The sequence below is a fragment of the Ammospiza caudacuta genome, chromosome 2, assembly GCF_027887145.1.
Source record: "Ammospiza caudacuta isolate bAmmCau1 chromosome 2, bAmmCau1.pri, whole genome shotgun sequence".
Classification (NCBI taxonomy): domain Eukaryota; kingdom Metazoa; phylum Chordata; class Aves; order Passeriformes; family Passerellidae; genus Ammospiza; species Ammospiza caudacuta.
Window position 1 is genome coordinate 11177669 of NC_080594.1, and position 24054 is coordinate 11201722.

The 24054-nt window shown below is 41.1% G+C and overlaps 1 protein-coding gene across 3 annotated transcripts in view; it reads right to left on the minus strand.

Annotated features, from left to right (window-relative positions):
• NRIP1 (nuclear receptor interacting protein 1) overlaps nucleotides 1-1246 on the minus strand; it is a 68446-nt gene extending 67200 nt beyond the window's left edge. For 2 of the 3 annotated variants that reach the window (XM_058825115.1, XM_058825114.1), the window contains exon 1: nucleotides 869-1030. The gene's annotated coding sequence lies outside the window, so the exon portion shown is untranslated. Of the gene's footprint in view, nucleotides 1-868; nucleotides 1031-1143 lie in introns of those variants that run through there. The other variant, XM_058825113.1, reaches the window with a different exon arrangement.
• Nucleotides 1247-24054: the final 22808 nt, after the last annotated feature.

A 24054-nucleotide genomic window follows, 5' to 3' on the forward strand; every position in this document is an offset into this window, starting at 1 on the left:
ATCTGAATCCTTCTTTAAATTAAAAGCCCAGTAAATCAGCAGGATACACAAGACCGAAGAAGAAAGGGGCAGCATAGACACAAGGCTGTCTGCTCGCTACAACGCTGCCCCCGTTTTGCCTCTAGTACGTTTCCTTATGTTTCACTACCTTCCAACTTAATCACCCACTGACACTTCGAAAGAAGAGCCTCAAACAACACGTTCTGTAGGGAAAAACTAAGGGTGGAAGTGGGAGGAAGAAAAAATTTTAAAATTCACCTTTAGAGGGCTTCGGGGACACACCAAAAAAAAAAAAAAAAAAAACACACCACGTCTGGAAAAGTAACCTTTAGTCTAGAAGGGAAACAGCGACGTCCCTAAGGAGCCCGGAGCGATGAGAAGGCATCTTTGGGGGGCGCAGGGAGCCGAGCCCGAGCCGCGGCCGAGCGGGGCCGGCGGCGGCAGCCCCGGGCTGGCTGCGGGCCCGCAGGTGGCGGCGGGCGGGCAGCGCCAGGGCCGGCAGGAGGCGGCGGGGGCGGCGTGGCCTTGCCCGCAGCCCCGGCAGCGAGGCCGCGCCGCCGCAGCCGCTGCGCACCGGGGAGCGCCCGGCCCCGGGGACCGCCGGCACCGGCCCACCCAAAGGGGGGCCCGGCCGTGCGCTCGGCGAAACACCGGCGGGTCCCGGGGGGACGGAGTAGTAACTTTTCCGTGCCGGCGGCTCCCCCGAACCCACCGCGGCCGGGCAAACTTTCCGCCCGCGCCGGAGGTGCCGCGGGGCGGCCGCCGGGCTCACCCCGGCATTGTTCCCCGGTGCCGCCGCCCGGCAGCGCGGCCCCGGCCCGGCCCGCCCCGCTCGGCCATTTCCCCGGCGGAACAGCGCCGCACTCACCCCGCAGCCGCCGCGGCTCCTCCCGGGCGGGCTGCCCGAGCCCCCCGCAGCCGCTCCGGCCGCACGCCGCCCCGCTGCCGCGGCCGGTCCCGGCGCTGAGCTCCGGGGGAGCGGCGGCTGGCGGAGCCGAGGCGGACGGACGGACGGACGGACGGACGGACGGTGCCCGCGGCTGGAGGACAGGACAGGGCTGGACAGGGCAGGACGCGCCGCCTCCCTCCCGCCACAGCCGAGCCCGCGCGTCCCCCCCGCCCCGCGCATCCCCGCGCACATACAGGGCGAGCCGAGCTCCGCTGCGCTGCTCTCCGCGGCTCGGGGCTCTGCTGCAATGCCTGCGAGGCTGACTTTCAAAGCCTAACCCGCAGCCGCGATCCTCCCTCTCCGCCTTCCACCTCGCCCGCCGCGGCGCAGCCCGGCCCCTCCCCGCGCCGCGCCATTCATCTCTCCAGCCAAGTTTCTTAACCCTTTGGTGCCCTCCCGGCAGGAGGCAGCGCGGGATGCGGGAAGCAGGGATGCGCCCCCCGCCCCGCCCCGCCCCGCCCGGCCAGGGCAGGGCAGGGCAGGGCAGGGCGGCCGCGCCGCACGTACGCGCATCCCATCCCCTCCTGCCCTCTCCAATTAATCTCACTGAAGTCGCGGAGCCCCCGGGAAACAAACTTACGAGCGACAGCACCGGAGGACCCGTATCTTAATGAAAGCGGCAGTGGCTTAAAAATAACGCGCTTTTTTTTGTTGTTGCTTTTTTTTCCTTTTTCTTTCCCCCTTTGGCTACTTTGGAATAATGGGGGGATGGGCGCTGCTAGTGTTACTGGTACTTTTCGGTTTAGAGCGTATGTTTTCGGCATTTCCTCCGAATAACACGCGCTAGAAACTCCAGTGCTATTATTATTATTGTTATTGTTATTGTTAGTACCGCTGTTTTGAAGGAAAAGCCGGGATGCTCCCGGCACGGGAGGGCAGCGGCCCGGCACCTGCGGCTGCTCCCGGGCGGCGCTGCCCCGGCCGCGGCCCTGCCGGCTCCCGGCACGGCTCCTCATCCCCTGCCCAGCCTCCCAGGGCACCGGCAGCGGGGAGCATCCCTGCCGGCTCCCGACACGGCTCCTTATCCCTGCCCCAGCCTCCCAGGGCACCGGGAGCGGGGAGCATCCCTGCCGGCTCCCGGCACGGCTCCTCATCCCCTGCCCAGCCTCCCAGGGCACCGGGAGCGGGGAGCATCCCTGCCGGCTCCCGACACGGCTCCTTATCCCTGCCCCAGCCCCCCAGGGCACCGGGAGCGGGGAGCATCCATGCCGGCTCCTGGCACGGCTCCTTATCCCTGCCCCAGCCTCCCAGGGCACCGGGAGCGGGGAGCATCCCTGCCGGCTCCTGGCACGGCTCCTTATCCCTGCCCCAGCCTCCCAGGGCACCGGGAGTAGGGAGCATCCCTGCCCGCCGTGCCAGGGCGCCTGGCGCTCCCTGTGCCGCGGGGGAAGGAGGACAGGCGGGGAAAGCGCTTTCAGCATCGGGGCAGACTGGTCAAAGCCATGCTCTCTGCCCACGTGGCAAATAAATACAGTTTGGGAGGGGAAAAATAAAATATAAAACAACACGGAGCTGGGCAGTGCTTCCCAAGAAGAGTCAGCCCTACGTTTTGGTAGGCGACGTCCCCAAACCTCTGCTGTCAGAAATTGCACTGAATGTCAAGTTGTTCTTTAAGCTTTGCTGCCACCAAAGAGAGTACGCAGAGACACAGGCTGAACTTGGCTGTATAAACGAAGCCACAAAGTGCATGTGACCTTCATCGCACCTCCTGTGTGCCCGTGTTTAACAAACGTCTCGACGTGTCGCACACTGTCTGCCAAACCTCTGCAGAGCGCTCCATGATACTTCACTTCTGCGAGTCAAAGACTGACGGAAGAGAAACAAATTTGTTTGCAAGTCACATATAAACTGCCTGGTAATTGCTGCATTAACACATGCCAACCTTTTAGTTTTAAAGCTCAGGTAAAATAAATGATCTGCTCAAGCGTCTTTTTAGTAAGAGATTAATATTAAAGGAATGTCCACTTTAAAGAAAGCAAAAGGGAGTTACATTTATGAAAAGCTAAACATTTTAACTGAGAGATAACATGAATGAAAGTAGATGTAGGAATGTTAAGCAAAACCTCTTTCACTTTGGAATGTACGGATTGTGTACAGGCTTAGAGTGGAGCTAGTAATGTATTACTTGACCTATTTTTTTAAGCCAATGAAAGATTTAGGTTAACTTCATCATGTGTTTTTAACCACTTTCTTCCAGACATGCAGCAGCGTTTTCTAAAGCCATTGCATGTCACAGTGTTTATACAAGCCTCTTTTTGAGAACATGTCTCATAATATAGCCTGATTCTACTTCCATTAAAAGAATGGGTTTGCTCTTCATTTTCATTATAGGCTCATTAGCAAATTTTGATCGTAAAGAAATTATCCTTAATTTTTTTTTATTTCACAAAGAATCTTCATCTCAAATTTTTTTCAATGCTAAGCAGCTGAGTTATCTAGGGAAAAGGAAATTTTCTCATTACTGCAGCAATTTATCTGCTATTTCAATCAAGAGTGTCTGTAGTAGAGACGTCTTTCATTATTAACCTTAGGGAATGTATTGCGTAGATGAGAGACCTACAAAATGAGGAATCTTGGACAAGCAACAGAAAAAAGTGTGTGTGTGGAGTATTTCTTAAAATTATTGTTGTCAGGTAACACATAGTTGCTTGAGGACACAAGTTTCAGGAAGATACAATCAACTGAGACTGTATTAAATAATAAAACATAAAGATTTAGTAGGTTATTTCCACTACTTAATAGTTGTATCACAATGAATGATGCCACTAGTCCACGTTTACTTAAGTATGAGAATTCAAACAATCTACCAAATAAATATGCTGTGCAAGTAAAGGAAAAAATCCACCACACAGTAAAATCCACCTCTCAAGAAGTATGAAAGTACTGATGCATATTTGTGGGTCCTTTCTTCAACCAAACCTAAACACAAACATAAAATGTGAGCATCCCTGGCTGTACCCACCTACCATCTGTGGGTGGTGTCTCTACCTTCACTTTCCTATAGGATCACAAAACAGGACACTTTGTTTGATTTTTTTGTTTTTTCTAAGGGAATTCATCACTATAAGATGCTGTTAAATGGAAGGCCAATTGTGACAGGGAAGCATAAACTACCTTTGCATCAGTCTTGGAAGGGAAAAGCTTCCAAGTATTTATAGAGCTTACATTAGAACTCACTCTCAGAACTGCAAGCACTTACTGGAGAGCTATTGGTGTCATACTTTGGTGATATCAGCAAATCATTTCATTTTTACATTTATAAAAGTATATCATAATGCACCCCTACCTTTACAAGACAGGTATATTTTTGACCTAGGAAAACTTCTATCAAAACCAAAATATAACTATGATTCTGACATTCTTGAAGAACAACATTAGTCTGTGTGATCATTTTAAAAATGGTTCAATAAATAGTTGATGCACCTACAACTTCTCTTTGATAATTTTGATGATTACAATACTGCATTTAATATTATTACAATACTGCATTACAAGCAAAGATGCATCTTCAGTAGCAAACTTTAACTTGCTGAAGCAGAACACATTGGTCTGTATCATATAGTTAAAAGACACATATTATTATCAAAAAATAAATTCAAATATTATTTTATTATTCCCGAGCCTTTTTAAGCTAATGCTAGCTTATTTTTAAATCGCATAAGGTGCTTTGAAGAGCTTGGGAGAACCACAGTTGCTTTTATTTTGATTTTTATTTAAGGTTATCTCAGCCTCTCAAAAAGCTAACCACTCTGAAACTACCTTTTTCAATCACAATAATTAAGGCCTTGCTTTATGGCATCCAATCATGATATGAGAGGCTTAGGATGTGGTCGAGAAGCTAGCTGGCTTTACAGAAATGCATTTCCAGACTAAATCTTCCTCTAAAATAGTTTGTCAGCCTTACATAGACAAATAATGAAATTCTGTCATTGACTCAGCCTAGTTCAATTCACATAATATGTCAGATTAGCCACCATTTCAAAGGTGCCTTCACAGAGGATTAAATCACCTAGTTGTTAGAATTTAGGGAGGCACACACACACATACACCAAAAAATAGAAAATAAAAAGAAAAAAGGAATCATTATGAATCCGGTTTATTCAATAAAGGTTTTCAGAGGAGGCTTGCTTTAATTAAGGATCATCATGTAATGGGGTTCATCCATAAATGTGAAGTAGCAAGGTGCAAAGTGTGCTGTTCTTCAGGAGTACTGTCTGAGAATACCTGAAATCAGTGGGCACCTTTCAAGTGTTATCAGAGGAAGAACTGGTCCAGGGAAGGGTTCCTGCAGGGGCATCTCCTGTTTTCATGCCAGCAGCAAGTCTGCAACTATTGGTGGTGGAGTTGAATTACACAATAAAGTGTAAAAGGAAGAGTAATACACTCTACAGCTGAAAGTTATAAAAACTACACACCACTGCTTTTTCTTCTACCTGCATTTAAAATTATAAAAGTATTTGTATGCTTACATCTATAATTCCCTATTGGAGCTGTTTTCCACTTCCTTTTTTCTTTTTTTTTTTTTTTTTATTACAGAGTCTACTTCCATTTTTACAAGCACTTCCAAGCAGGTCATCTGAGAGGAATGTACCCTTAGCAGCACAAATTAATTTTTTTTTCCCTGCGTTATTTAAAAGTAGACTTCAGACTGTGACTATTTATTCTAAGAGTAATAAGCAAAGGACCAGATGCTAGAGTCTTTTCAATTACAGAAACATTTAAAGACAGCTGTACCATATAAACTTTCATGGAGGAATCATATGCTTGCAGCATCTGGTGGGTTTTGGCCATGCCCCCAGCACGCTGTATCTGTTCTGAGGCACGAGCTAAGGTGAGGTTTACTTCACCATGTGGGTTTTTGGGGTAGGGGTGTGCTGTTTTTGACCCTAAACAAGGACTAATGTGACTCACAGGGGTCTGAGGATGAGGGAAGAGATGAGGATCTAACTCCATGTTTCAGAAGGCTTGATTTATTATTTTATGATATATATTATATTAAAACTATACTAAAAGAATAGAAGAAAGGATTTCATCAGAAGGCTAGCTAAAAATGGAACAGCAAAGAATGATAACAAAGGCTCTGTCTCAGACTCTCTGTTCAAGCCAGCTGTGATTGGCCATTAATTACAAACATTCAACATGGGCCAATCACAGATCCCCCTGTTGCATTCCACAGCAGCAGATAATCAATGTTTACATTTTGTTCCTGAGGCCTCTCAGCTTCTCAGGAGGAAAAATCCTAAGGAAAGGATTTTTCATAAAAGATGTCTACGACAGACTAACACTTCAGGTCTTGCATTTAGTGGCAGGAAATAAACACTGCTTTACACCTTTTATAGAAGAGTCAAAAGGGCTGGTGCTAAATTGACATGACTACCTGACATTAATTGTTTTACCAGAATAAAATACCAGGATTTTTTATCCAGAAGAGAGCATCCTGTACTCTTCAATTTCCTTCAATTTCATCCCACCTGCACAAACATGAAGATTGTATTTCTGAGGACAGTGTTCTGATGAGTCATGTTCCTGGTAGTGTGAAAGCACATCCAGAAAGTAACCAGGCTGGAGTCCCTGTTCCTAAACTGGCATGAGAAAGCACCAGCAGAGCATTCCATTGTGTGTTGATGCCCATGCAAAGATAGCATTTGAGAATGTTATGGGCATGTATCTGGAACAGTTCAGAACGTTCATTTCCCCTCCAGAATTTGTATTTGCCTCTTTTGTCTGACAAAGGAGTTCCCCGTGTCAGCAGTAACAGATTGAGAGAGGACTGAGGAATCATGCCCTCTCTCACACTCTGCTTTCAGAAGTCACTCTCAGTAACAATTTTGTTTCACAGCCCCATTTTTCTGGCTGGCTAACATGAGCTCTGGGTAACCCTTTGTCTGGATCTCATGGTGACACAAGGCATGTTGTTGAAACAGCATGTTCTAAAATGAAATGAACAGTGCGTACGGATTATACACACACGGTCTGGCAGCCAATACCACACTGCAAATGAGTAAAGTTCTGGAGGGGACCATTAAGAAGCACCTAAAAAAGCAAAGCTCAAGTGTCCTGTGTTTGCCCTTCAAAATAACACAGGTGCTGGACAAACATTTTAAGATAAATGAACACTTTAATTACGTATCAAAATTGCAATAATATTCTTCAGTACAAATGATACTAGGCGCTCTGACTCAAGTACAGGAAACTGCTGTGTTAAGCTAAACTGTGCATCTCATGTATTTTTATTAAATCTATTTCCCTCTCCACATAGTAGTTTATGTACAACTAAGAAATTTTGAAGAAAATCTGACTTTTTTGTCTAGGGACCTAAAGGAGACTGTTTTGAAAACATGGTTCCAGTTTTGAGGATGAAATTTTTCTCAAAAAAAATTGTTGCTTACCTACCTAACATCACAAATTTAGTCACAAGTGATTAATTAGTTTTTCTGTTTACATACAGATGCCTAATGAGAAAATCCATTTAAATTGTGCATCAAAAAACTTAAAGAACTCAAACCACCGGGCCATGCAACGTTAGATAAGTTTCTGCTTGATTGTATTTTACATGAAGAGTTTATCAGAATCATATTAGCTGTGCTTTTATAACTGATCCAACTATATATCTTTGCATATTTTTATTAGCATACAAATATCTGGGTTTTATTAGGAGATATTAGCTCCACTAAATGTTAGGAATATAACAAATCCAGCTTTGATGCTGTTGATCATTACATCAGCAGTTTACATCTGACATAACTGTCAGAGGCATAGGAGTGACTCAAGTCACCATAAACCACAAAGCAACAGCTCTGTTCACATAAGTTACATCCCTTTGCAGAGCTGGGGAACTTCCCCTGCCACTTTTTGCATGTATTTTAGAGATCTGCCTGGCCAAGACTGCCCTGGCTTTAAAAGGAGTGGGAATGTGAGGATACTGCCATATATAAACTGCAGATACTATGCCCTGTTTCTATATATGTAATTCTAATTTTGGAATAATTGCATCTCTTTTTTCTTGTTTGATATATGATTAAAAATAAAAAGGTGGAAGTATTTTCTGTGGAGAAGAAAATTCATTCTGGGTTTTGATGACTTAGCACAGAGAATATCTGGGTTACATTCTTAATTTGAACAACATCCATTTTGCTGCATTACAGTGGCCAAAACAACCACTTAAAAATGAAAGCCTGACTAGAGAAAATAATTACATTTTGTTAATAATTTGAAAATTTTGTTTCATGATTATTTGGTTTGGAAAAATAAAAAACTTTAAGTATAACTTTCTGAGTTTTGTCTAACCTGTGCTCAGTTTTTACTTTGCTTTGTTATTTTAAATTGGCAGAATACTGTCATCTTATACAACATACAAATGGATCAATGTTTTTCTGAAAAACTCCATTCAAAATTATTCCATCCCCTAAAATCCCTTCTTTAATGTAAACCATACTGAAACTCTTAGCACATCATACTGCTGTAAACTTTCTTAATATAGGGATAAGGACTCACATTGCTTCCTACAGGAAGCCCCTAAAATATGTTATGTTTCACATCCCTAATAACTCTTAAATATTTCAATGGCCTGGCCCATTGTCCACTAGCAGAAACATACAAAAACAGTTGCTTGAAAAAATGGAAAAAAACGTGTTTGATAAAAAAAAAGAATTGTCTGTGTGGCTTGTCTAAAGCAGATTTAAACTCTTGAAAATGTGATCACTAGTCCCAATTATTTAACTAAATAACTATCGAGCAGTTAAATTGGCCAGGTTAAGTTCATAAATATTTTTTCACCTCTTTCAAGCCACTTTATATACCAGTTATTTGTAATTTTCCACTCATGCTGTCTGATTAATGATGCTCATATGGATGCTTAAAAAAAGTTAATAAATGACACAACAAATCAGATAAATTCTTGGATTTCTGAACGAAATATTTTCATGTTCTTTCCAGAGTTATTACTTCAATGGTAAATAGATTTTGTTCATGTCCTTTCTATAAAGAAAGAGAAAAGATATCAACACTTTACTCTGTTATGACTCTCACTGTTCTCTACTGAAATTCTTTCCCAGTATCAGAGATATACTGCAATTCCAGTAATAAGCTGTACCTGGATTTATGAGCAAAACACAGTGTAAATCATGACATGAAGACATGTAATTCTGTTTTCTGTGACTCATCAGCTTTTTTTCAAGTTCCCACCTTGATATCCAAAAACCCCCCCTTTTTAAAAAAAATTAAAAAATTGGGATAAATTGTATGGCCCAGACACTCCAAAGAAGAATACTTTTTCTCTGGTTGCACACTGTTCTCTTCTGAATTTTCATTCCTTCTTTCCCCTATCTCTTCTCTGAGAGCTGAAATATCACTGAACATTTTCACTGATATTTCTGATCCTGCTAGAATGCTTCTGGTAGAAAGAAAATCTGTACCAGAAAATAAAAAGTAACCTACTGAATTTTTCCTAAATTCTCAAAAATTTATGAAAAAATGATGATTTGCAGAACCTGTCATCCTATAATTAGGTTAATTGTCTTTTTATTGTCCCTTCTGAGCTTAAATGAAAAAAGAGTAGCAATAGCATTATTCGGTTGCTCAAATCTAGAAGAAAACAAGAAGTGCCACACCATGCAATAATTGTGTTTGTTATAAGTTGATACACATCATGAAACATAAAATCCCTCCGCAAATTTCTGTGTTAAAACAGAAAACAGCATCACCAAAAGACATAAAGGATTTGCTTTTGACTTCAGTGAGTATGGAAACAGATTCTATATTTTGGGTGAGGCTTCCACTACTTAAAATTTTCAGCAGGACAGCAGAGATGTAAGCGTCTCCTAAAGGCAGGCTCTCATACACCAGCTACTCTCATTCTGCTAGATCTTAATGTTCTTCTTGAATGCCTGAGGAGCTTCATCTTCCTATTTGGCACAGTTCTAAATTGGCTTAAATCATATTTATCCAACATTTACCTACATTATATTTTCAAGGGTAATTTGTGTCCTTCTCCCAGAGCATTTATTTTTTTTTTGTGCTCTGTAGGGTTCCACTCTGGCCCTGTTTTTACTCAGCAATCTGAAGCTGCCTGTGAGCAGTGCTGGTCATTGGCATCATTCTGGATTTCATTTCTATGCTGACAAGACACAGATATTGTCAACCAAACCAGCAATTTCAGATGATGCTATTACCATATTGACGAGCTGGTAAGCATAAAAGCCTCCACAAGCATCAATTTTCTTCAGTTAAAATCAGAGAAAAACCCTGAGCTGTTCATGGCTGGCTCTTGCCATCAACCCACACCCACTTGAACTTCTAACCCAGCTTGAAAATTCAATGTAGGTTCATTGGCTAAAAACCTTGTATGTTTTATGACTGCAAGCTCTTCTTTCAGTGTTGCTGTCAAAAGATTAAGGCTTTTTATTATTAGTTGAACTAAATGTGCTTTGCTTATTGCTCACTCATGCTTTTATGTTCCCTGGGCTAGATTATTTTAATGCCCAGCTTGTTGATCCGCCGAGGAGGCCGATTATCAAATTTCATCTTGTGTAGCAAGGGCTGTTTCCAGAGCAAGTATTGTACAGACTAATGCAGGTTTCATACCTGCTGTTCTCTCACAGTGGTCACTAATATACCACAAAATCTATTTAAGCTATTACTGCTCTTATACTACCAAGTGTTTTCATGAACTTTGGCTTATTATAAGAGATATTTGTTCAGGGGGCTGATTCTACCAGGTTAAGGTAACAGAAGCTTTATCACTGACTTCAGACTAAAAAAAAAAATAAAATGTCTGACAGTTGCCATGAAATACTTAATAAGTGTTTAATGTCTAAGCTGTTTAATTTTATTTTGATCTTTCCTGTGAAAAAGAAAATTTTAAGAGTTTTGTTGCCAGGACTTGGCCTTCAAATGACCAGAAGTTAAACTTATCAGAATATTGTCATTAGGACCTTTCCTAAGAACACAGAACTTCAAGAACACAGAACAACCCACAGTGGTGGGGAGTAAGAGGATTTATAACTCTCTAGCACTGACAACAGAGGTGATTTCACAACACACTGCATAACTTACTTGCTTATAGAAAGTCCTTACAAGAGCAAGAATTTATGCACAAAACATTTCTGCCACCATTTAAAAGGAAAAGAGCAGTTGTAGAACCCCTAAAGTTGTAGCTAAGAATATGGGCCTACACAGATTGCATTGAAGATTAAAATATTTTGGCTCCAGTGTCTGCTGTAATGAGAATATGTATAAACTGACAGAGCTGAAAAGCATTTAATTTAGATGGCAGACTACAAAAATTAATGTGAAAATGAGAATTGCTTAGGGGTAATAGATTGAGGATACAAGACTCATTTTTTAAGTGTTAACCTTTTACATGACAGCGTGATACTGTAATTAAAATGGCAGCATTCTTTGTTTGGGGAATTTATTTTACATTTTTAATTGTTTTGTAGTTTCTATGTTATGATTTTTTTTCTGGCAACTTCTGACTGACAGAAGTCGAAGATTTTTCATATCGATACAATGGAATGAGCGAGCTTCATTGTACCGAGCAAAAGATTAAGCAGCAACTTGTTTTAATTGCTGTAAATTATTAAATTAAACTATTCCTGAATATTAATATTTATTCTGGTCTATTGTGAATGTGAACATGGGAAATCAATTGATTTCTTTCTATTAACTGGATCCTTAAGAACTTACCCCAAACTTTGAGCCACTTTGATGTTCAAAGGCTGAGATCAGAGATGAGAAGAAAAAGAATGGAGACCTCTTCACAGTATTTTTACCTTTGAAGTCTCAGGTTAAAAGTACTATTTCTGTGTGCTTAAACAAGCAAGAGAATGAAGGATAAGATCATGAATTATGATAACAGACAAGTGACAAATGTTTTGCATGAAGTACTTTTCCTTGTCGGGAGAGAGAATGTTCTTCTAAGAGATTTCCAAAGAGATTGGCAATTTCTAGAGTCAATTATCGGGAAGGAAGAGATATATACTCTATTTGGGTTTAACTGTTTAAATGGGAATAAAAGATTCATTTGGAGCTTTTCCCCTTGTTTCCCTCTACATTTCATACAAGTGGTAGCAAACATGCACATTATCCAATTGTCAACAAATCCCCTAGACTCAAGCCTGGAACAGCACATCCCACGTTTCCCCCATGAAAACCCTTCATGAAAGCTCCTCTGTCATTCAAGATCATACTATTCCCTCCTCTATTTATCTCTAAGTGTCACTCAGCTCCATTCCACCAGCTTGGAAAAACGTCAAGAACTTTTATCTTCAGAGTCAGTTGCCAGTTCTGTTTAGTGAGCAAGCCAGCAGGGACCTCTGGTGCCATCAATGCCCCTCTCTTCAGGGATGGAGTATATCATTATCCCGATGGCTGGACAGAAAAAAAAGCTGCATTTTTAGAATAGTTCTCAGGGAGCAATTACTGGAAATCTCCTCCCTTGAGACAGACTATTGGCAACAAGTTTTGCTGCTGTGACATGAGGTATTGCATCAAGGCCCAATCCTGCCACTAATAAAGTTAGTGGGAAACGTGCCATTCTTTTCAAGCGAAGTCAACAGGATTAGTGTAGCAAATCAGGGCTAAAAAACATACCTTGCATCTACAAATGCAAATGGAGAGCCAGGTCCCAAGTGAGAATGTCATTTTATGTCTGGTTTCAGAATCTGGCAATGTGTCAAATCAGAAAAAGTCCCTTCCCCAAATTTCAAACTGGCTTTATAGAAAAGGGAAGTTTCATTTTCATGTTGCAACACTTCAATTTTTGGTTTTAGGGCTGTTTGTTTAAGTTTGCGTCTAAAATAAGCCAAGAACAGACTGTTTCAGTGTTGGATTTCTTTTTCCTCTTTAAAAAAACAATTAGTTTCCTCTAATACACGGCACATGCATTGTACAGATTTTAATTCTTTACAAAACTATTTTCTGATAGAAAAGGCTTCACTTTATGCTTTTCCTTAACCAGCTCTAGCAGACTCTTTTAATTACCAACAGACACATTAGACAGCTGTGCTAGGAAACATTACTTAACCTGCTCAGCCTGAATGGGGAATTTTTGTGGATGTCAGCTGTCAGACCCACAGGCTCTGGACTGCACTAACAGGTAACAGTCCCCCTCTCTTGGCAAGGGCCCTTTTCCCATAAAGAAATAACATGGTGCTGGGTTATTTTAATTTTTATATATGTGTGTGTGTGTTGGTTCATTTTTTTTTTTCATAAGATATTATGATACTTGGCAATACTGGCTTTAATTCTACTTAAAATGACAGAACTGGATTGTCATCATTTTTAATGGGTAAAATCTATGCAGTTCATCAGAGGTGCTGTAAAATCTAATCAGAAATTAGACTGTAAAATTAATAGGGCTATATTCCCTATAATGCTGTTTTATAAATCTGGAACTGCAGCAGATTTGGAGTTCCACACACGGTGCAATTCAGCAGTGGTGGAGTCTTCAATTTAAACAAACAACATGTGCAGTGACTGGTACCTGCAGTAACTGCTACCCCATGCCAAAGAGCTGCTGGCTGTGTTTTAATTTGAGCAGTAGGGTACCAAATCCTTTCATTCCATCCCTGGGCTTTCACTTGAGTGTATTTCTATACCACAGCTCTAGGCCATGGGATAACTTCCCCCCGGTTTGTTTTTATGCAGCAGAGGGTAAGAATGGCTGTGAGACACTGATTTTGACGATGCAGCCCTTGCGTGCAGATATCCCAATAGTCGGGGAGGAATGACAGGGAAAAATGGACAGGAGAGACATGGGGCAACCTGGGGGAGGTGAACAGCTCTGTGGAGAAGGAGAGCAGCTCCAGCAGTGCCCAGGAGCTAGGTGTGGGGAGAGAGGCAGGCGATGCTGCCAGCATCCCCATCCCCGTGCTTGGCAGCACGGAGCCGCAGAGCCTGGTCCCCAGGCTCTCATCCCCAGCAGCCTGATGGGAAATTCCCAAACGGGACCCCACAGGAAAATCCCAAGCAGGATCTGCAGGATTTTCCTCCCTGAGAGAGCAGCAGAGCCTCCCCTGCCCCCAGCAGACCGGGCAATCTGGCGGCACATATGTGACATATGTGACATTATGTAAGGAGCGGCTGCTGCCGACCGGGAGCCGTGGCAGGGCGGCAAGAAGAGAAGGCAAAGCCTCTTCCCCGCGCTGGAATGAGTCACTCCCAATGGAGATTTGCACCATTTTAAGACCGGGTACCTCCCTGTAATAATTGTACAGAGTTACTATAAAACCTCAGGGTTCATCTGCAGAAACGTCCCTTACGCCGGAGCTCTCTGTGGAGACATACTTGTAAAAATTGGTGTGAGGGGAAGATTAAATAGATAAGAGCATAAAAACAGATTACAGAATAAATACAGTCTTGTATTTATTCTGATTCTCCTGCTGAATTCTGTAATGCTGGGCAGATTCCTTCACCACATTTCCCACCTGAGTTTCCCAGATGTGAAAGGCCTATTTCAACTCTTTCTCTACCTTATCTAAATGCTGTAATACAACAGAAATACATTCACTGCTGTCTAGCCTATGGAATCTGTATCTTAGTTTAGTCTTCAAACTTGCAACAAACAATTATCAACATATAAATATGCTTTCTTACGGTTTTGGATTGTGTTCCCTTTTCTTGTAGGTCCTGCTATTCATGCCATCCCAAGAAAAAAGTGTTTGCCAAAGGTAAAAGAGCAAAATATTTTTTTAACAACCCGATAGAGAATAAAACACAATGAAAAAGATACTTTTTTGAAAAATCCAGTTTAAAAATATCCTTGAGTAATATTTCTTTATATTAGTAAAGCCATTGCCTGAAGTAATCATGCACCATTAGTGCACAGCAGCATAAAACAAGGCAAAAACTTTTGAGAAAGAACTTCGAGGAATGAATTTGTTACAAGGAATACACTTTCTCTCTGTCATAGTTGCACATTTAAGAGGCCTCTGCTTTACCAGTGGCAACTCAAAGTGACAATGCCTGGCTTCGTGCTGTTGTCTTTTAGCTACTATTATAGAAATTGTAGCTGCAGAATTTTCAAAGTGAACAATTTTATGCAGTTAATTGTGTAACATTGTTTACGAATTTAAACCACACAATGAATGTACTATTCACAGACACACATAATGGACTCTTTGTATTGAATGATGGTTTAAGAAAAAATGTAACTGATTTTGGAGCTACAATGATTGATTTATGAGGTAAAATTAAAAGTGCTAAGTATGTATTACTTGTCTACTCACCAGCTAAGTGGATGGGGGTGGTATGAAAAATATCTATATATAACTAATTGCAACACATGGATATCAAGGAATCAGAGAAATTATTTCAAGCAAAGCAAAAGGATTACCCTAGAAGTAAATGGTGAAGATTTAAGAAAGGCAATTGCCTATCAGGGGAAACCAGACAAGAATTAGATGCTCTTGCCTATAAAAATCTTATCTAATATGTAATGGAAGCTTTATTCTTAGAAATTTTAAAACAGCAGGATCGAACAATATCAAATTAAAAGACAGCACTCCAGTAACATCTCTCATTAATATCTTACTTTTAAAGTAATGGCGGGACTTTAAATTGAATGGTACCAAATATGAATAATGGAAACTACCTGCCTTTAATAAAGAAAGGACTTCTGTGGTACCAAGGGATGTGACTTCTTGGTACTTACCAAGAAGTACTGGAAGTACTTTCCATTTTTAATTCATTTGGAAGGAAAAAAAAATATCATTATCCATGGTGAATATCATAGGGATTCACAAGCAGTTCCATTAAAGAGCCTTAAACCAAGTGAAAAGCTTAGTTAGTTTAGATAAAAACTATGCCCTGCTGCTCTGCTATAGCTTTTTATAATAACAGATTTTAACTGAAAAACAAATTTAGGAGGTACTTGTTTTCTTTCATTTTCTCAACTCATACTTTAACAAAAGGATATAAAATCATATTAATGCACGGGGCCAATTTGGAAGAAACACACCAAAGCAATGCACTAAACTTGCTGCTTCCACCATCCACTTCTACTAAGCAAAAACATCTCAATTCACTGTTAGCTAAATCCCATGAACATCTTGCTATCCCTTATTTGAGCTAGCCTGCTTCAGGGTAAAAGTTCCATCTACAGGAAAACTGCTTTAGTAAAGGACAGTTCCTCTTGTCAAAGGGCTGAAGGAGATGGGTTTAGCAGGGCAGTTTTTATAATTTAATAAAAAAGTTAATCCAAGTGTTTCCATATTGATTTGTCTTGATTTAAGCTCTAAAATTAATGAAGGATCATATTTCTATGAAACAGCCATGAACAGCACAATATATTATAGCTTACTTTTAAGCTGGAGCAAAATAGCCCATTTTTCCTAGATTGGCAACTGTCACACATTTTTACATAGAAACAGAACAGATAGATTACTCATTACTTTGATTTTAGCTACCTAATTCCATCAAAACATTACAAAGCAAAACCATTGCATCAGCATGGAATGTTTTATCCCTGAATTTTTGATGGGCAAAATAAAATAAAATTTTTCCAGATCTATCTATCTGTAAATTCTTATGCTACACCATCTTGTGTATAAACAATGTAACATGTCTAGCATATATAAAAGCAGTTTTCTCTTCACTCAGATTCACATTATTGTCTATACCATATGACTTGTAACTGGTTAAGTATCAACTTCAGTTCATTTTACCACTCAGCTTTGCACTCCTTATCCATTTATTCTCCTGCCAAAGCAACCTGACCCTTCTTCCACCCGAACATTAACACACATTATAAGTTTCAATTCTTCCTCTTTCTGGAAATTTATCTTCATACTTTGTGAACTTTGTAACTCATATTTTCATCAAGTTTCAGTCAGGACACTCTTATGGGTCTGAGTGACCACATTTTGAGTGTGTTTACACTCTTATGTCATGTGTGCTAAAGTGACATTATGAACTCCCACCAAAAAAAGCAGAACATGCATTCACTACATCAATAATGTTTATAACATGTCCCATAGAAATGAAATGGAAGTTCTGACACTATTGGCTTTTCTAGTGTGATTTATTGAACTTGTGGCCACCAATTTGAAATGTTTATACATGCTAACAATTCTGTTCACCTCCTCCACTGGCAATATTCGCCCTAAAAAAGGATGGCCATTAGGCACAACACGAAAACTCATGGAAAGTAGAAGCTCACATTTCAAAATCTAGCAAAATACTAGTAGAAGACCAGCAAAAGACTAGTAGAAGTTTACAAGTAAATAGCTGCAGTTATCATAAATTTTTAAAAAAAGCAACAAAACCCCCAAATTTATCTGCTAGATTTCATTTGTTATTGAGTAAAGTATAGTACTCTCTACTACAGATGACCTGGTGGCTGTCTAGGATTACAGATTGGAGCAGGGGTGATCCAGCCCAAAGGTTAGGGCCTGTGTCCAGAACTGGAAACGAGGCAAACATTCATGGCCAAAAACCAGGAACCAGAAAGTCAAACCAAGGGTCAGCAGCCAGAGATAGGAATAAGCATCTGCCCAGGAATCACGACCTGAAATCAGAAACCCACAAGGAGAAACTGCAACAACAGGACACAGTGCAGAGGTGGTTCTGAAATATACACTGTGATGTGTGAGAGGATGCACCAGGGCTCCACCTTGGACCTGCTCCTGAGCTGTGGCTGATGGGTCCAAACTGCAGAGACCCTGATTTACTACTCCAGAAGAAGATCTTAGCACAAATTAGCAAATTTTACCTGAAAAACATGGCGCATAAACCAGCCTTCTACCCTCCAAAACTCTCTGGATGTTGAGAAAGACAAAAATTCTTTTCTCAGTATCACACTTGTTTAGGTAGATCCATAGAAACCTTACAGCTCTGCTGCAGCAAATCCAGCAAGTTCCAGAGGAATTACATCCATTATATTTCTATTTTTTTTCTTAAGATGCAACTTCCAAATCAGTTAAAAGCAGGAATGAATTAAAACAAAGATACAGAGTATGGTTCCTTCAAGTTTTGATAATCCTGTGATATTCCTAAGGGTTTTTTGTACTATCATTGGAGAGAGGGGTACCAAGTGGTCAGACTAGATTTCTATCTGTAATTGTGGATGCATGAGAAAGCACTGGAGAAAGGCTGTGTGCAACAGGGCCTGATGTGACAAATCTAATAAAATGAAAAGTAGAATGGTTTGGGTTGGAGGTTATCTGGCCCAATACCCTGCAGTGAGCAGGGACATCTTCTGCTAGACCAGGCTGCTCAGAGCTCCATCCAATCTGACCTGGATCAGCTTCCAGGAATGGGGCATCTACCACCTCTCTGGGCAATCTGTAGCAGTGTTTCACCACCCTCATCATACAGAATTTCTCTTTTATCTCTAGTTTCAATTTACCCTCTTTCAGTTTAAAACCATTACATCTTGTCCAATCACAAAAAGCCCTGCTAAAAGTCTGTCCCCATCTTCCTCATAAGTCACCTTTTAGTGCTAAAAGGCCACTAAAAGGTCTCCCCAGATTCCTCTCTTCTCCAGAGACCCCAATTCTCTCAGCCCATCTTCACCTACCTTGCTCAGGGATATCTTAGGCACATTAAGAATTTAAATATGCAAATATTGTGCAGTGGGTCAGAGCACCCACATATTTCTTAGAAAAAAATCATGTTGAGAATTTTGCTATGACCTCACCCTATTTTTCTGTGGGAAAGAAAAATATTGTCTGACTTCCCTCATAGCATATTCTACATCTTATTGACAAATCACTTATGACACTAATTTATTAGCATAGAAATATTACTACACTCAAGACAGCCTGCTTTGATTTACTACAGCAGGGTTTTTCATATGCCAAGGTCCTATAATCTCTGCTGGATCATTAAAAGTCCCTTGGCTTTTTTTTTTTTTTTTTTTTTTTTTTTTTTTTTTTTTTTTTTTTTTAATTTTGTGCAATGTAAGAGTTTTGCCCTGTGGCCCTGGCTAAAATCCTGAGTATTGGAATGGATTTCCTGCTCAAAGGAAGATTCACTGACCTGCTGCTTAAGATATACAGGATTTGTTTATCAAAACCATCTTTACATTAACTCCTTGCTGAAAAAGTCAATGGCAAAAAAGGGAATAAAAGGGGGGCATAAACAAAAATTTATGAAAAGTAAAATCCAACTATTAGAGACAAGCTGCTTAAATTGCAACACTGTTTTATCCTGCTTGTGTGAAATCTACATTTATGACATTCAAAGGGAAGGAATGCAACTAAACCCATCTATCCCTTTCCAAGCAGTTAGTGCTCCAGGGCTTGATATCTGCTCAGTTTTGTGAGAACATCAACACCACTTCAGAGAAGCTGGGTGTAATGACTGCATCCAGAGGCACCTCCTGAATTCCACAGAGATGTGAAGCACTGTAAGATTCAAGAGTCTGTTTGCCATCACCATTATATTAAAAGGAAGCTGGGTGGCCAATTTCATAAGCTGTTGTTCCAAGTTTTTTTCCCTCTCTTGCATGGCTTCATTTCACTTTGTGCACAAGCAGTGACTGACTACTGGTCCTAATCAAAGTAAGCAAGCCCTGCATCACCAATATTCCAGACTACAGGGGCCCATTCAGAAAAGACATTCAGAAAAATAGAAAACTTGAGACCGAAATAAAAACTTAAGATCTGTCCCTCACATAAATTGATTTGGTATTTTGAAAAAGAAATCAAATCAATTGACCTAAAGCTTGTGGCTCAGATGAAATTCATAGAAAATCAACTGGCTTACTTTTAATTTAAGGCTCTTTCCTTGACAAAGAAAAAAGTACATCTTAACACCTAACTGAAGAAAACCAATTATTTTTTCTTGTCTCCACTTCTTCTGAAACCAAATAAGCCCAAACAATTTCACTGTTACTTAAAAATGAGCTGTTGAAATGGGATGTGGATAAAAAAGTGGACGCATTTTCAAGTCCTTCTTGCATTCTCTGAGTTTTTAATGTATATTTCAGCAAATGCCATTTTAGCTGTAGCAATAAATTTGAGCACCTGTTGTTGGTGTACCTACCAGTCTCTCAAATAACATGAACTGGTTTATTATACAATTCCAAAGAGTATGTTCGTGTTTTGTCTGAAAAGTAAACAATTCATCTCCTCACAAGGAAACGAGTCTGCTTTTGTCAGCACAGAAAATGAATGCATGGTGATGCTATATATCCAGCATAAAAAAAAAAGCACAGAGTTTTGAAATAAAAATAAATATATCCAAACAGCCTATGTGTATAAGTTCAATTAGTGTAAACAAGCAAAAGCAGCATTACCAAAAATGGGCGGCACATGCAGGCACACACACTTTGAGGTCTGTGAGGAGCACACTTGCTCCTCTTTGGAGGAGCCCAGCAGCCAGCAGCAGGGCTGATAAGGCACTGAAATGCCCTGCAGTGCTCCCCTCCCTCCCCAGCAGACACGGCAGCACCCGGCTGCGTCAAGCCGCGGCTGGGGAAGCAAAATCTTCAGCAGGAACTTTGCACCCGCATATATCTAAAAGTCAACACGGCTCATTGTCGCATTAGGGAGCTGCTGCTGTCCCAGGATTGCTGAGATACTTGGCAAGACAGACAGGCAGCCTCTCTGTCTCCCCGATGGCGTCTGCCCTGCTGCGGATTTGTCATGCGATTCATCGAGTTGAACCGAGCACATAAATTTTCAGTTATGACTCGAAAGTTAGAGAATTCTCCGCGGATGAAAACTACGTATCCGTGCTGATAGTCAGGCAGGGAGCACCTTGGGGAACAAGAGCAGGAACAAAAGATCACTCCCAGAGTGTCACAGTCACTTAGAGAAAGGAAGAATAAGCTAAAAGTAACACTGACGAGAAATTAATTCAATGTTAACTCTAGAAGTCCTTCTACATTCATTCATTTTCCAGTCAAAACATCATTAAATATTTAAATCACTCCCACCATAGGTGATATTTTATTGAGATTTGTTTTTAAGAACTGAGAGTTCAGCAAATCAAAAGCTTCTACCACAATCTCAAGTCTGAATTTAAAACCAGCACCTTCACAATAAACCACTGATCTCCACCCATAACTGTGGCAAACCAGCAGCCAGACACACAACAGGGAGATCATGCAGAACCCTCCACTTAACACAGAAGCAACACATATCTGGATTTTTATATAAAATCTCATGTCAGACAGGAGGACCAAAAAAAACCAAGGTCCTTTCATAATAAATACTCAAACCTTTCTCATATGTTAGATGACATCTATCATAATTCACATGGTGTAAGCAAATTTGGTTATTTTACTCTTTTTTCCTCTTTTAGAAAAGCTTATTTTCAATCAATATTTTACACAGCGCAGCCATGCTCTACAACTGAATGCAAAAACCTGAGCTTCTTGCCAGGGAAAGACTTAAACCTGAATATGAGGAAACACACATTACTTTTTGAACAACTCTTTTGAAGAAGTTTGTGAAAGTCCTTACACAGCAAATCTATGTAGACCTATAAAGATGACTTCATTTTAGTCCACTCTTTCCTTCTAATTTTGTTATAATGTGTGTAACTCCCTAATGTGCACTTGTTTCCTTATTACCAACATATAAAGTAGTGAGCTACTCAGAATTCTCTTATAATTTTAACATTTACCCAGAGTATTTTGTATTTTATTTCAAATTTGATTTTTTATTTAAATTGGCAAAGTTCTAGTGTGCAAACTGTTTTACTGAATATGACACCAAATGATCAATGTCAATTTGGTTTAGAGAGCACTCTAAGTATCTCTACAAGCACCTTCTTGCTGATATAACACAACCTACATTAGAAATAAGTAATGGATGGTGGAAAGTTTGCCTTAACTACCCCAGGAGAATAAAGCAGTAAAACAGTAGCTGCAGAAAAATCTCTTACTCTACCCAGCCAGTGTGGTCAAGACTAAATGAAGAAAGCACTTGGAAAAGAAAGTTCTGAAGAGGAGTCCAAAACCAAAGCAATAATGAGAAACAAATCAAAATAGCTTTTGGACTATTCTGGTTTGGCATTTTTCAGGATTCCTGCCAAAGGAAATCCCCCTGCATTTTCTTAAGACACCTGTATTTGCATGAGAAGGAGGAAGCCAGATGTGAGGGCTTTTCTGATTGCATTACCTTAGGAGGGGTTTGAAACAGGGACTGGGGTTCATGTAAACCAAGAATAAAACTTTTCACTGGCACAGATTCTTAGTGGAAAGATATTCATTCCCATATCACAAAATATCCTGGAAGTCATATTTGCATGCATACCCCATTTTCTGGTCACTTTTTTTTCAATAACAGTTTCCTCTTTTAAGAGTCTTAGTACCTTGAATAAACTCCAACTTTTACTTACCTGTTAGATCTCTCTCAATGTAAGGATCCTAGTAGATCTGCAACCAACTAGAATGGCACAGTCCTTCTCTGGGATCTGGTTCTTGATCCAGGCAGGCAACAGGTGGGATGATTTTCAAACTCTCTGCTGAGAAAGAAAACAGGCAGCTTTAAACAAAAGAAGGTACAACCAGGCAAAATTTTAAAATAAAACAAAAAAGGGGGGGGGGAAGAGAGAAAAAGTAAAGAAGCAGAAAACTGAATACAAGAATTGGCCTGCAAGTAATTTTCCTGTTTATTCTTGTATTTCTAACTGAAGCCAGGTGACAGAGGCACACAAGACTATGATGAAAATGGTTTGAGGGGAAGGCAAGAGGGAGATGCAAACACTCACCCATCTACTTCAGTGGAGCCAACAACCAGCACAGTTGCTACTTGGCAAACCCAGTCCCAGCTCCTGTTTTGCTTGATTTGGACTATGCACCTGAACTTCAGCCTGCTGCCCTGGCCCATGAAACCTCACCAACCATGGGGCTATAGGCACTCTCCTCCTTCCTCCCATTTTACCTTCCCCTGAACATATTTTATCATTAATATGTGATCAATGCCAAGAAAAAAAGAATGAAGGAATCCCACTCTGTACAGTAGTAATGGCCTGACAGGGTTCACCTTTTCAGATGAGGCAAGCCAAGGCTCAGATCTGTAGCCACCACCCGGGAGAGCTCTGTCACCTGAAGGACTTTTATCAGTGCAGCAAGCAATGTACACATTTTATAGCTGTTAACTTTATCATCTTCTCCCCACCTTCTGTGTATTTTCAGTTGCCAGAAGTGCTGGGGAGGGCAATGACAGTCAGAGTTTCACAGGAAACAAAGATTCCAAGGCCAGGGATAATCAGCCTAGCAAAGAGAGGCCAGAGACTCGGGTGGAACTTCAGCAGTGGGAGCCACATAAAACATTACTCACCATTGCTGCTGTGTCAGGGATTTGCATCAGTGCAGACCAAATGAACTGATTTTGGATGTGCTCTCCCGCAGTCACCACTTCCAACAACGGCTCAATGACTTGGTCTGCTCACTGCAGTGGTTGCATGCAGACAACAAAGAGTAGCAGGAAAAAAATTCCCTAATATTCCCGAGTTTCCACAGTCCAGGACAGGAATGGAACATCACAGGTGCAGTTCCTGTTATTTCTATTTCTCAGCATTCTTCCAGGAAGAGCTCAGCCATTATAACACATTATTTTGGATCTGTGGACCTCGGCTGACCTTTCTTCCCCCCACTTCTTTTTAAGCACTGAGCACCTCGTGCTCTCTTCCAAGTCCTCACAGCTGTGGTCTGGAGTGTTCACTGTAGGGTCCTTGTTAGTTTCTTAAATATATTGCTTAGAGGGGGAAGGTCAGACCTGAAGTAATAAGAAAAGCACAGAACTAATCCACCAGAGGAAGGCTCCTCTGGTGTTTGGTGGACTCATGAATGTTTGCAGGAAGGAAAAAATAATTTCTAAGCACACAAACCTTTTGATCCAGAACTCACGTTTTTGGCTACTACAGTCCTTCCATGAATGCTGGTTTTAATTGTGGCTCTCTATAATTAAATTCATTGAACCCAGACATATAGCAGCCATGATACAACGGGGGCAGACTTCTGATGTCTGAGAAAGCTCTCTGAACATGCATGTTCCTTTCAGTGAGGTGAGATGACAGCAGCCTGCTCAGACCTGCGGCATGCTGTGGGCACTGAGCACTGATGACTTGGTTTACCACCCATGGTTTATCATCCTTTCCATGATAAAGGATGTGGCAACAGATAGGAAACTTTTCCTCTATCTGTAATA